Source organism: Mytilus californianus, unplaced genomic scaffold (assembly GCF_021869535.1).
Source record: "Mytilus californianus isolate M0D057914Y unplaced genomic scaffold, xbMytCali1.0.p SCAF_3, whole genome shotgun sequence".
NCBI lineage: Eukaryota > Metazoa > Mollusca > Bivalvia > Mytilida > Mytilidae > Mytilus > Mytilus californianus.
In genome coordinates, this window is record NW_026262679.1 from 105,934,391 (window position 1) to 105,946,438 (window position 12,048).

Below are 12,048 nucleotides of genomic sequence, written 5' to 3' on the forward strand. Positions count from 1 at the left end.
GTTTGTCTTTTCGTCGACTTTCCTTTTTTGCCATAGCGTTGTTAGTTTTTCTCGACTTGATGAGTTCTGAATGTCCTCTTGGTATCTGACGCCTCTTTTTTTATTAAACTTTTAAGCAGGGTTCAGTTTATAAAAGATCGAATGTTCATGTGTCTGGCGTCATTCATGATTCGGGCAATTTCGGATTTACCTATAGATGTCTTTTGATTATTGGTTGTCATTTCATTGACGTATGCTAAACATCTGCCAATAAGAAAAAGTGTATATTATACAAGAAGATAGTTTTATATCATAACGATAATTGTCATCCGGAAAATATTAAAGGGCGGAATGGCCTTTTTCTGGACGTCAGGATTGGGCCTTTATTTTTGCGGGAATTCGGGATTGGGCCTTTATTTTTGCAGGAATTCGGGATTGGGCCTTGTTTTTTTGTGGGAATTCGGCCGGGATTGGGCCTTTATTTTTGTAGGAATTCGGGATTGGGCCTTTATTTTTGCGGGAATCCGGGATTTGGCCTTTATTTTCGCGGGAATTTGGGATTTGCACCTATTTGGATTCGGAAATTACTGATTAATTTTACAGGATCCGGGAAAGAATACTACATTTCTTCGGAAATTCGCGATGACACCCCCTCCTACCGCCCCTCAATATTATATTTATGTCAAAAGATGTCTTATTTTGTAAACAAAAAGAGGCTTTTTGCAGTGCATCAGTCAGAAATAAATCTTTACGTCAATATTTAAACATAATATAATTTTCCCATTTTTTCCCATTTCAATCATCTACATACAGTTAAATAAATCTTCTAAGTTAAAAGTGAAATCAAAGACAAATCAACAACCATTCTTTAAATTTTTGCAATATGTTTCTTATTTAGTTCTATTGCTGTTTGGTAAGTAGAATACATGGTTATCACTATATTGGATACTTAAAAACATATTTTATTGTGTCTACTATGCTGACTGTTGCTTGACATTCAGAATAGTATCGTGACTGTAAGTGTTTTAATAGTACCTTTAATTTTCAAAGCATGAACATTTAACTGTGTGTTTATTTATTTTATTATTTTTTTCGTTCAATCACATGCATTGAATCAGATAGTAACACTCATTACGATCAAAGAATTATTTTATATTATTTCTTTTTGAAATGTTCAAATGCATGTATAACATTTGAAAGTGACATGTAGATATTTAATGGGTCTTTATTTACTTTAATTTTAAAAATTACCAGACTATCCCTGGTTACATGTAGTTAATAAAAATATAAGTCTATACATTGATGACAGGATTATCAAGATTCAGAAACACTCTGTTTCTGGTGTTTTCTTGGCGCAGATAATACATTACTATAGTAAGCTTATATCTTTTCCCACATATTTTATTCCAATGGAATTCAGTCTTCATTAAATGATAAAGTTTCTTTCTGCATATATTAGATACACTTTGAGGGCGTTAGGGGGGTCTGTCATCGATTTGATCATATGTTATTGAAAAGCATGATGCGTGAAAGTGTACATAGAGTGAACATGTCTGATCAGCAGAAAGGTCAAAACCCCCATCTAAAATATCTGACAAAACTTTTTTTCAAACTTATAATTCTGGTCGTAACTGACGATTATATCGAATTTTGTTTAAATAGTATGTTTATCTTAAGCGTGGCAACAACTCTTCTTTCCACGGGACATTTTAGAATGAAATTCATAACTGCGTGGATATGGACACTTGGTACTTAAATGTTATCCTGTGTATCACTGGCTGCCGACAACAAAGATTTCACGCAATTCAATCTAATTAAAATTAGTTCTCCGCACTTGCTCCTCGTTGTTTATATGAATTTGTTTTGAATATACTTATATACTCACAACAAAAAGTTTCTTTTGAAAGAATGAGAATATTCAGAGGTGATATCACCAAGTAATCGAGAAAACGAAAACATTATGTTTTTTTTTCTTGCACAAACGTTCTGTAGCTCATTAAAAAAAATACGAAAACATGTATTCGTACAGGTTGATGTAGAGTAACCTACGATCAACTTTCATACTTAGTTTATTTTTGTTGGTAATAAGAACTCCGGACTTTCATAAAAATCATTTTTGTCCTCTGGGCTACATAATTTTTTGCACGTAACAAATTTGAATTCCCATCGAAGACTCCAACGATCAGATTTTCGTGAACATCTAAATATCACTCTAACAAAAAATAACTCGTGGAAATATCAAGCAGCATATGAATCCGGTCTTATGTGCAAAATTTACGTTTATTGGAATCATATATTATAGTAGGTCAGATATCAAACGCACCATACAAACATCGTGTTTTTTCGACAGGTAGATGATGCTGGGTTGGCCTAAATTTAACTTTTTTAAGGTTCATTAGCATTTCTCTTGTGAAAAATCTACTTTTTTTTCAATAAGTTACTCCGAGTAACTTTTGTTAAAACAATGATATTTATTTTAGATTTTGTTATTACCTGAACACGTATAACAAAAGTTAAGGGATCTATATTCTTTTACTAGAAATGAAGCAAGTAATTGCAATTAATTTGGTCTTACTCAACTATTTTTTGTTATTTGAGGACGCATTTTTGAGACCATTCTGCATAAATATTTATTTTCATTTTTTTTTCATGCTGATTTCAAAAGCCTCTTACACAGCCACCCTCCCTTATTTTAACTGAATCAGGAATGGTCGCCCCCTTACAATTTAAATTGTACTCGCTGTTTTCGGTTCTCGTGTTTCAATATCTATCCATGAATTTAATGATATGTTCACAATACATCTGTTTTGGAATAATAAATCAATTAAGTGCACAAGACTAAACTGGTCAACTGTAACACGTGATAATGTACAGGTTATTATGTCAACATTACCCGTAACAGTGTAATGCTAACCTTTAAACTGGGTGCTCTCGTTTAATTATTCTAATATAAAAGGTATTGTGAACATATTTAATTCATGGATAGATACTTAAACACAAATCAAAAAAAGTAAGTACAGTTTTAAGTTCATTTGCTGTGATCCGTCCATTCGTTTTTCAAATCAACACAGCTGTGTCTGTCACAGCAGCTGCATCTAACAGGTCGGGCACATTTCCTTATACGGACATGGATTTGCAATGCATGATGGACTACTATGTGTTAGTGTGAGCCAAAATTTGTTCCTGGGGAAAAAATTCCAGTGGAACTTATATCGCATGAAATATGTTCTGGGAGAACTTTTTTCACAGGTAATTTCTATATAACTTGTTCCATCTCTATAAAATAAGTTCCACACTTAACCTGGTGAAATAAGTACCGGGTTGGTGAAATTTGTTCCTTACCTAGTGAAATAAGTTCCGGGTTTATGAGATTTGTTCCTTACATGGTGAAATAAGTTCTGAGTTTGTGAGATTTGTTCCTCACCTGGTGAAATATGTTCCATGTCTGTGAAATATGTTCCACTGGTTAAACAAGTTATCTTATATACTGAGCATTTGTCATCAGTGAGTTTAAAGTTATCATTCAAGTGCATTATAAAAATAAGTATTATATTAATAATATAATAGATAAAAAGTGTAAATCATCCAGTTTGGATCCTATGGAGTATAGCAAATGTTTAATTATATACTCTGTAAAAATATCTAAATGACACTTTTGAACCAGAAAAGATTAGAATAAGAAAAATCATTCAGAAAAAAGTATAGTTTAAGAGGAACATATGTACTAGTTTGAAAAGGAGAAAGTGACTTGATCATTTATAAATATCAAAAGTCATGTAGAAAAAAAAAGACACTCTTTTGAAACTATGCCATGTCCTAAGTACATGTATGACTAGAACAAAGGGCCATGACAGTTAACAGGAACCAAGGAGGAATACCGCATAAAACATAAATACAAATTATGATACATTACCATCGCTTTTATTTCTTATCTTCATCCTATAGTTACAGTCATGCCTTCAATTGCAAATGTATCCCATGCAAGTACACTCAGTACAGCATTTAGCTTGCATTATAATTTAAGTGTAATAAGAAAATGTTTCGGTGTGCAATAATGATTGAGCGGAACTTATTCATTAGTTTCTATGAAATATTTACATGTCCGTTTAAAACTAATGTCACAGGAACTTATTTAAAACTTTAAAATATTAACTGAAACAAAATTCATGGAGCTATGATTTTTATTCCGGACTTATTTCACATTTGGCCAAAAAATTAGTTCCGGAACAAATTTTACAGTGCTGGAACATATTTTCTGTAATATAAATTCCGGTGGAACATATTTCCTATGAAATTTGTTCCGGCGGAACAAATGTCAAGCCGGAACAAATTTTTTGTTACATTTGCAGTTGTCTATTATACTGACATACTACTTAATTTTTCACTGATTACCAGAAAAGAATTTGTCTTACGTTTTCTCTCGATTACTTGGTGATATCATCTCTAAATATACTCCTTCTATCAAAAGATTTTTTTTTGAAAACCATTAACTTTCATGCACAAACTTTTATTTTATGAATGGACATGTGTAAATAGTAATTATGTATATCCCAATTGAGAGGCCCCTGACATACTGTAATTGCGTGAAGTCTCCAGTGACCGACACGATAACATTTAAATATCAAATGTCCATGTCTTCACTGTTATGAAATTCATTCTATAATGTCTTTTTTTGGGGGGATTTTGGGAATTGTGTATCACTTATATTCGTCATTTTGACTGAACATTAAAAACAATCTAACTTGACATTTATATTATGGACCATATACTTGACATTGTGTTTAAATTCAAAACGTTTCTGTCGAGTGGAGCATGTACTATTATCCGGAAACAACAAAAAACTCTCGTCAGTGTCATTTGTCGCCTCTCTTGTCAAGCAATGAGACAAGAACCCATGTTATATATAACCTAATTGGATATCATGATAGTAAATGCAATTTTACAGATTTTTTTTACATCAGCGGAAAAGGCTATAACTGATATGAGTAATTTTGATTACAAATTTAAGGTAGAATGGCAGGGTTCGGACTTAATTTTGATTACAAATAGTTGCAAATGATCGGTCTAGTTTTTTTTAACTAAAATTAGCTATTAATACAGAAATGAAATTTATCTAAATGAAAAACGAAATACAAAAAATAAAAAAACAGAAAATTATTTCATAGATTCAAAATTTCAAAACTGTGCTAGTAGTATATCAGATTTTTTTTTTTAAATTTATGATAAATGTACCTATTTTGTTATATTAAACAAGAAAACGAGTACGATGACCCCAATCTTTCTTGTCATTTTCTGAAAGCACATCGAACGAGCTATCTTTTTACATTTTATTTTAAAATTCTATAGTTAAGTCTTCTCCTTATCCACGGGGCCTCGGTGGCCGAGTGGTCTAAGTAGTTACTACTGTAATCACTAGCCAGTCAACACTGAGGTTGTGAGTTCAAACCCCGCTCGTGCGGGTGTACTCGACTCCAATCTTAACTGACTAGGATTGTCAGTTTTCCTATCCGGAAGGTCGGTGGTTTTCTCCGGGCACTCCGGCTTCTTCCACCAATAAAAACTGGCCGCCACGAAATAGCCCAAAAAGCGGTGCTTAAAAGTAGCGTTAAAACACCAAAAATCAATCAATCAATCAATCTCCTTATCCACAAAAAAAAAGTGCTACCATGTTTAATCCTTACAAAGTCGGACAATTATTTTTCAGAATCTGTACCTAGAAGAAGGCTCCGTGATCCATATTTTTTTATATAAATATAACATGATATAAACTACATTTTGGCAAAATTAAAAAAAAATCCTATTGTTCTTGATTTAGACTCTACGTTTACTTTCAGTGTGTTTGTCGTTATTAATTTATCTGATCTATTTTGATTGAAAATTATTTTTTATATCGCATAAAGAAACATCAGATGAAATTTAAGGGGATTACGTGATATCCCAATTATAACTTGAGGAAATGGTTGTAAACTTTCATAATAATTTATGATTCATCAGAGTGCATGTGATGAATATATTTTAGATCAAGGGAAAATGTGGAGCAGCGCGTACAGTCTGGACCAAATAAGATATAACAAATCGAGTGACAATCATACCACGTTTCCTTATTTTCATATAAAACACAAACGACCGGTATGGGAACTATTAACTGATGGGCTGATTAATGTATATGATGGTGAACACAGGTTCTCTTGGTGTGTTTATCGAGTAAAATTGTATTCGGAGCTTTTTTTCTGTGTTTTTTTATCATTTGATATACGGTTGTTCGAATTTTATGATAAACGATGAAATCTAAGCATATATGGTACCGATTTTCGAGCGCGATACGCAGATACATGTATAGTATAAGTGTAGTATATATGTCTCTGCAATATGCGTGTTTCTGGAATTACGTTCAACAGTTTAAAACAAGCCTTAAGAGCGATAAACATGAAACATTTCCACTCCACCTAAGAATCTTGCAAAAGGTAATTTAAGGGTTGCAATCCTATGCATTAGTCTTTGATATTTGAAAGTGATTAGAAAATTATTCATATTTTTTTTTTTGCCATTGTCATTTGAGAAATAAATGAATTATATGAAATGTACTATGAAAAGCCTGAAAAAGGGAGATATCTTCATAATTTGAAGTGCATTTCATTACAACATCAATTCAATTTTCTTTCCGGATCAGGTCATTGGGACAGCAACCCAACGATAGATCATTGTTTTCATGTTTCAACACCGGTATTTATATTAGTTGCACTGTTATAATATTTTCATGTCTGATTCTCTAAACTTTCATACACTCGTTTATATATGTTTCAAGCACCAATTTGGTATGGAACATATGTAATATTATCTTACCTCCTATACATTTCTAGGAATATGATTGGTTAAAAGCAACCGCGTGGAGACCGTGTATATTCCATATTGGGTTAGTAGGCGGTGCTTATTTCAATACACGGTTAGTAGTGGTGTTACGTCCCTTTATAAAAACAACACGGTGTTGAGAAAAATCTTAAAAGTTTCAACAGACGAAGAAATTGATGATGAACTATTGAAATAAATTCATAAAACACATTTAAAGCTAACAAGTTGTTAGTGTTGGCATTTGTTTTTGTATAGACCAATGGAAGTATATGTTCTTAATTCAAACGGTATTGAAGACTTGGTCACTTTGATAGGCCACTAGTCTAAATACCATATGTTAAGATAGTCGGTAAGATAAATTCGTTACATAGTGTGCTAGTGACCTAATACGATATATATGGGGTCAGTAAATTTCATATGGGGATTCGAGCTTCGCTCTCACCCCATATGAAATTTACTGACCCCATATATATTTTATTAGGTCACTAGCACACTATGTAACTAATAATAACTGTAGATAAAGATTGAATAAATTTCCTACAAATTTGTACAAGATATTGTGTTAATTTAAATGACAGTCAAACCATGCAATTCAAATCATTCAACGACAATGTAATGCCTACCAACACTTTTTGTGTGACGTAGTTAATTTAAACTTTTTACGACAGATTCAAACCCATACATTACATTAGCACCTATTTGATATACCAAAGATACATCTTTGCGTATTCGTTTAAAAAGTTGAATGGTATGTATTACTTACCTAGTTAGCACCTGTATGATGAAGAATGGTCAATATAACAAATTTCTTGAATTAATTTGCAATTTCATAAGGGCAAATACTAGCCACTCTTTGTAAGGTAGTTCAACTAATGTTTTTTTAGTTAGTAACCTTTGACTTATATTTCATGAATTAAAAGTTTATTCGTTGAATGTTAGTCTCGAAGACTTAGGTTTTCTGTATGTAAGTACACAGGGAGAAACTTTTGGCATGATACTAACTATGAGGTGTTTGATGTGACTAAACATACATTTTATTATACAATTAAGCGCAACTTTATCTTATAATTAAAGGAGACACCGAGCAATTAACACTCGTGTTATTAACTATATATAAATCATATAATAAATTCTTGTCTATACAGGTACTAATAACCTTTATTTATTGTTCGCATATCATTGAAATTTGCTGATATATATATCGAAAGGTTTAACGTGTTTGAAGTACTGAAGAGAAACATTCGTCTTTGTCCGTGGTATCTTCGTAATTGTCAGTCTTCACGCAAAAATGTTTGGATTACTGACACGAAATTGGTTTTTCATAAAAAAAAAATGCTTAGATATATATTAGACTTGAGAGTCCTCTTTTAAGAAACGTGTTACTGGCTCTAGTACATTTTCGCTGACCTGTGCCAACGGACTTGCGGTTAAACGTGAATACCTAATTGTATATTTGTTAAGTTGATTGAACTTGCATTTATTTGTAACGTTTGGACTAGGATTTGGCGGGGGGAAATATTGAAAACGACTTTTCATACGCCCGTTGTCTTTTGTGTAGGTTTTGTGTTATATGTAAACTCAGCATAGATTCAAGGATTAGAACTGTGTATGCCAGACGCTCGTTTCGTCTTCAAAAGACTCATCAGGGACGCACGAATTAAAAAAAGTTAAAATGGCCAAATATAGTACAACGTTTAAAATTCCGAAAGGCTTTTGCCAAATACAGCTAAGGTCACGAATATGTTCGAGTTTTTTTTTTGCCTTTAAACAGCCAAACGTTAGTAGAGAAATAATTGACAACAGTTGCCTCCTATATAATAATGACATACGTGAAAATTAAACGATGACAAAAATAAACAAGAATACACGTATTGTCTTGCTAAGCATAGACCGTATTCAACATAAGTCTATTCAGTAGTTCTTGTGAAATATGTAATAAATATTTTAGTGAATTCAACATCATGGAAAATTCAATTGGGAAACGGGAAGTTGGTGTTCGACAGATCCGAAAAGTGCTCACACGTTACAACTCATCTCTGTCAAGCGGGTAGCCATATATAAAGTCATTTTTTCACTAGTATTCGATAAAATTGTGACAAAAATATTTTTTGGAAGAACGGACAGACGGACAAGGTAGAGGCAATAAAGCTCACAATTTATGTATTGTGTAGAGTTATGATATACTGATGAAGTTGTCAACGGGAAGGTATCGAAATCATGACAACAGCATTCGGTACTTTCAGAGTTTGTAAAACGTTATGAAAGTCACACATATATATATTTATTCCATATTGGTATTATTTAAATAGGGTTTTCTATATAATTTGGATTTCAAATAAAAAAGCATATTCACCTGTGGAAAAGTATATTCACCGCGCTAAACGTCACGGGCTTTTATATGCAACGTTATGGTGAAATGTTTGATTTACTGTTGGTTTAGGTAAATCATTGTCATTAAATACATTTTTTTCTCTGGGAATATGGAAGAAAACAATTAATCTCTTTCGTTTCGGTAAATATGCGGTTTAATTGACTTTTGAAAAAATGATATTCACCTCGGCCGTTGGCCTCAGTGAATATCAGTTTTTCAAAAGTCAATAAAACCACATATTTACCTCATCATAAGACAGTAATTGTATAATATATTTATTGTCATAAACCGAAAGACATTATAATCAACAAATATATAACAGACTGTATCAAAATTAATACGTATGTATGATCTACAATGGTTAAAACAGACATAGCGTATGTATAAGTAAAAGGTTATATCTATGTTACCCCGAGGAGTCAAGCCTTATGTCAATCAATCGGCTAAATTTACACAAATTGTTCGCTGTAGTTCTATTTCTTCTATTCGTTAGATCATGAAATTCAAATGTGTGGGTAATAATTCCAATGGAACATGTTTAGTCTTTTTTACATTGGTGATTGTCATTGCAATTAAAAGGTCTACAGTGGCGGATGTAGAACTTTCATAACGGGGGCGCCCGCTCCAGTCATGCTTCAGTGGTCCCTAAATAATCAACCAAATTTTTCCCACAAAATGGGGGGGGGGGGGGGCACCCTGCCCTCCTAAATCCGCCTCTGGTTTACAAATGTGTAAACCCATTTTATGACGTAACGAGTGTTATTTCCTACACAGTCGAAACACTTCTAAATATTCGATCTGACAAGGCATAATTTGCAGTCCATTTCGTTGCAAAATATAAGTAATAAAGATTATTTTTCGGAGTTTATTGATATGTAAACTCGGTCTTTCTGACTCAAAAATTCAACAGAAAGTCCTTCTTTTATGCGATGTTTGTGAGTGAAAGGCTGAGTATAACCATTGATAAACTCCTTTAAAATAAGTAAAATCTTTATTATGTAGAATTTAAGGTTTCAAAAATATCTTCTCTTATATCTAAGTGGTTTATATTTAATACAAAAAGAACTATTGACACTTATTTGTCTACAAGGCTATCTTTGATACATGGTAAAACCCTGTAGATCTAAGTGAGCATTCCATAACTATGTCTAGTCAGAATATACTTGACACCATTTAACTATAGAATATTAACTCTGTACTTTTTATATGCATAATTACACAAAATAACATGACATTGTTCTTTCTACTCAGACATGTAAGAAGTGCAATAATTTAAAACCTGGAAGTCAGGCAATATTGATATGTAATGAATATCTACAAAGTTCTTTATTTTACTTGAAATTAATTTATTGATTTTTTTTATATTCAGCAATATTTTACAGAATTTAATACAAACCCTGTCTGTAAAGGAATTATTTCCCATAATATCCTAAGCTCCACGCTCCTAGAGAAGAAAAGATTTTGGCGATTTTACCAATATTGTCGAGTTGAAATTTCCTCCTTTTTTAATTTACCTTGAAGCTCGATATTTTTGTTTTTTGTTTATACTTATTTGTTAATAAATGGTGCCTTTTGTTTTACTTACAACGTCGTACATCGTACGGGAGGCTGTGGCTGTTGCATATACTTTTATTTGGAAAACTTCCTTTTCATACTTGAATGCTCTTATTTCATAATTTATATGGAGAAAAAAAGAAACTCACAATCTTACCGACATGCACTGGTGTTTATCATTACTTGCATTTCATTTGTTGCTCTTTTGCGCACATTTCTCTTTTAAAATGAAAAATACATCATATATTCCTTGACATGACAAAAGGTATGTTTCAATTTTTAATTATTTTTTTTTGGAGGAGGTTACATTTTCGACAATTCGTTTTGGTAGAATGTGCATTCGTAATAGAGCCACAGTGAATACCCAGTTGTTGGAGGAGGTTATATTCGTCAAATTGTTTTGGTAGAATGTACACTAGTATGGAGAGCCACAGTGAATACCCAGTTGTTGGATGAGGTTATATTCGTCAATTTGTTTTGGTAGAATGTACATTTGTAAGGAGAGCCACAGTGAATACCCAGTTTTTGGAGGAGGTTATGTTCGTCAATTTGTTTTGGTAGAATGTATGTTTAGTATGAAAAACCACAGCAAATACCCAGTTATTGGATGAGGTTATAATCGTCAATTTGTTTTGGTAGAATGTACGATTAGTATGAAAAACCACAGCGAATACCTAGTTGTTGGAAGAGGTTATATTCGTCAGTTTGTTTTAGTAGAATGTACACTACTATGGAGAGCCACAGTGAATAAATACACACTTGCTGTAGGAGGTAATTTGACAATTCGTTTGGTAGATGTAAAATGACTGTAGTATGGAAAGCCACAGTGAATACTTGCCTTCTTCCTGTTATAATTATAGCTTTTCTTGAATACGGTATTATATTCCGTCACGGATGAATATTTCATTTTAATCTTTGAAAAAAAATGTATGTTCAATTATCAATAAATTTCTTCGTGAAATGTGCGTAATTACAAATATTCTAAGACATGTATTGTCACACTGTATTAGTCTACTGTCAATTGTTGGACGGGGTTCAGTGACCTAGGCCATTTTAATTTTTTGCAATATATATAATTATACTTGAGGATAAAAATAATGAATGCAATCTTTCGCTGTTTCTAAACGGTTTCATTTTTGCATTTTTGTCGAGCCTGCGACATTTATGTCACGGAAGCGAGACATATCGATCCTACATTACGTCGTCGTCGTCGGCGTCGGCGTCAACATTTAGGTTCAGTCTGTGGTTAAAGTTTATTTAGACATCAATAATTTGTCAATTTTTTTGGAACTTGA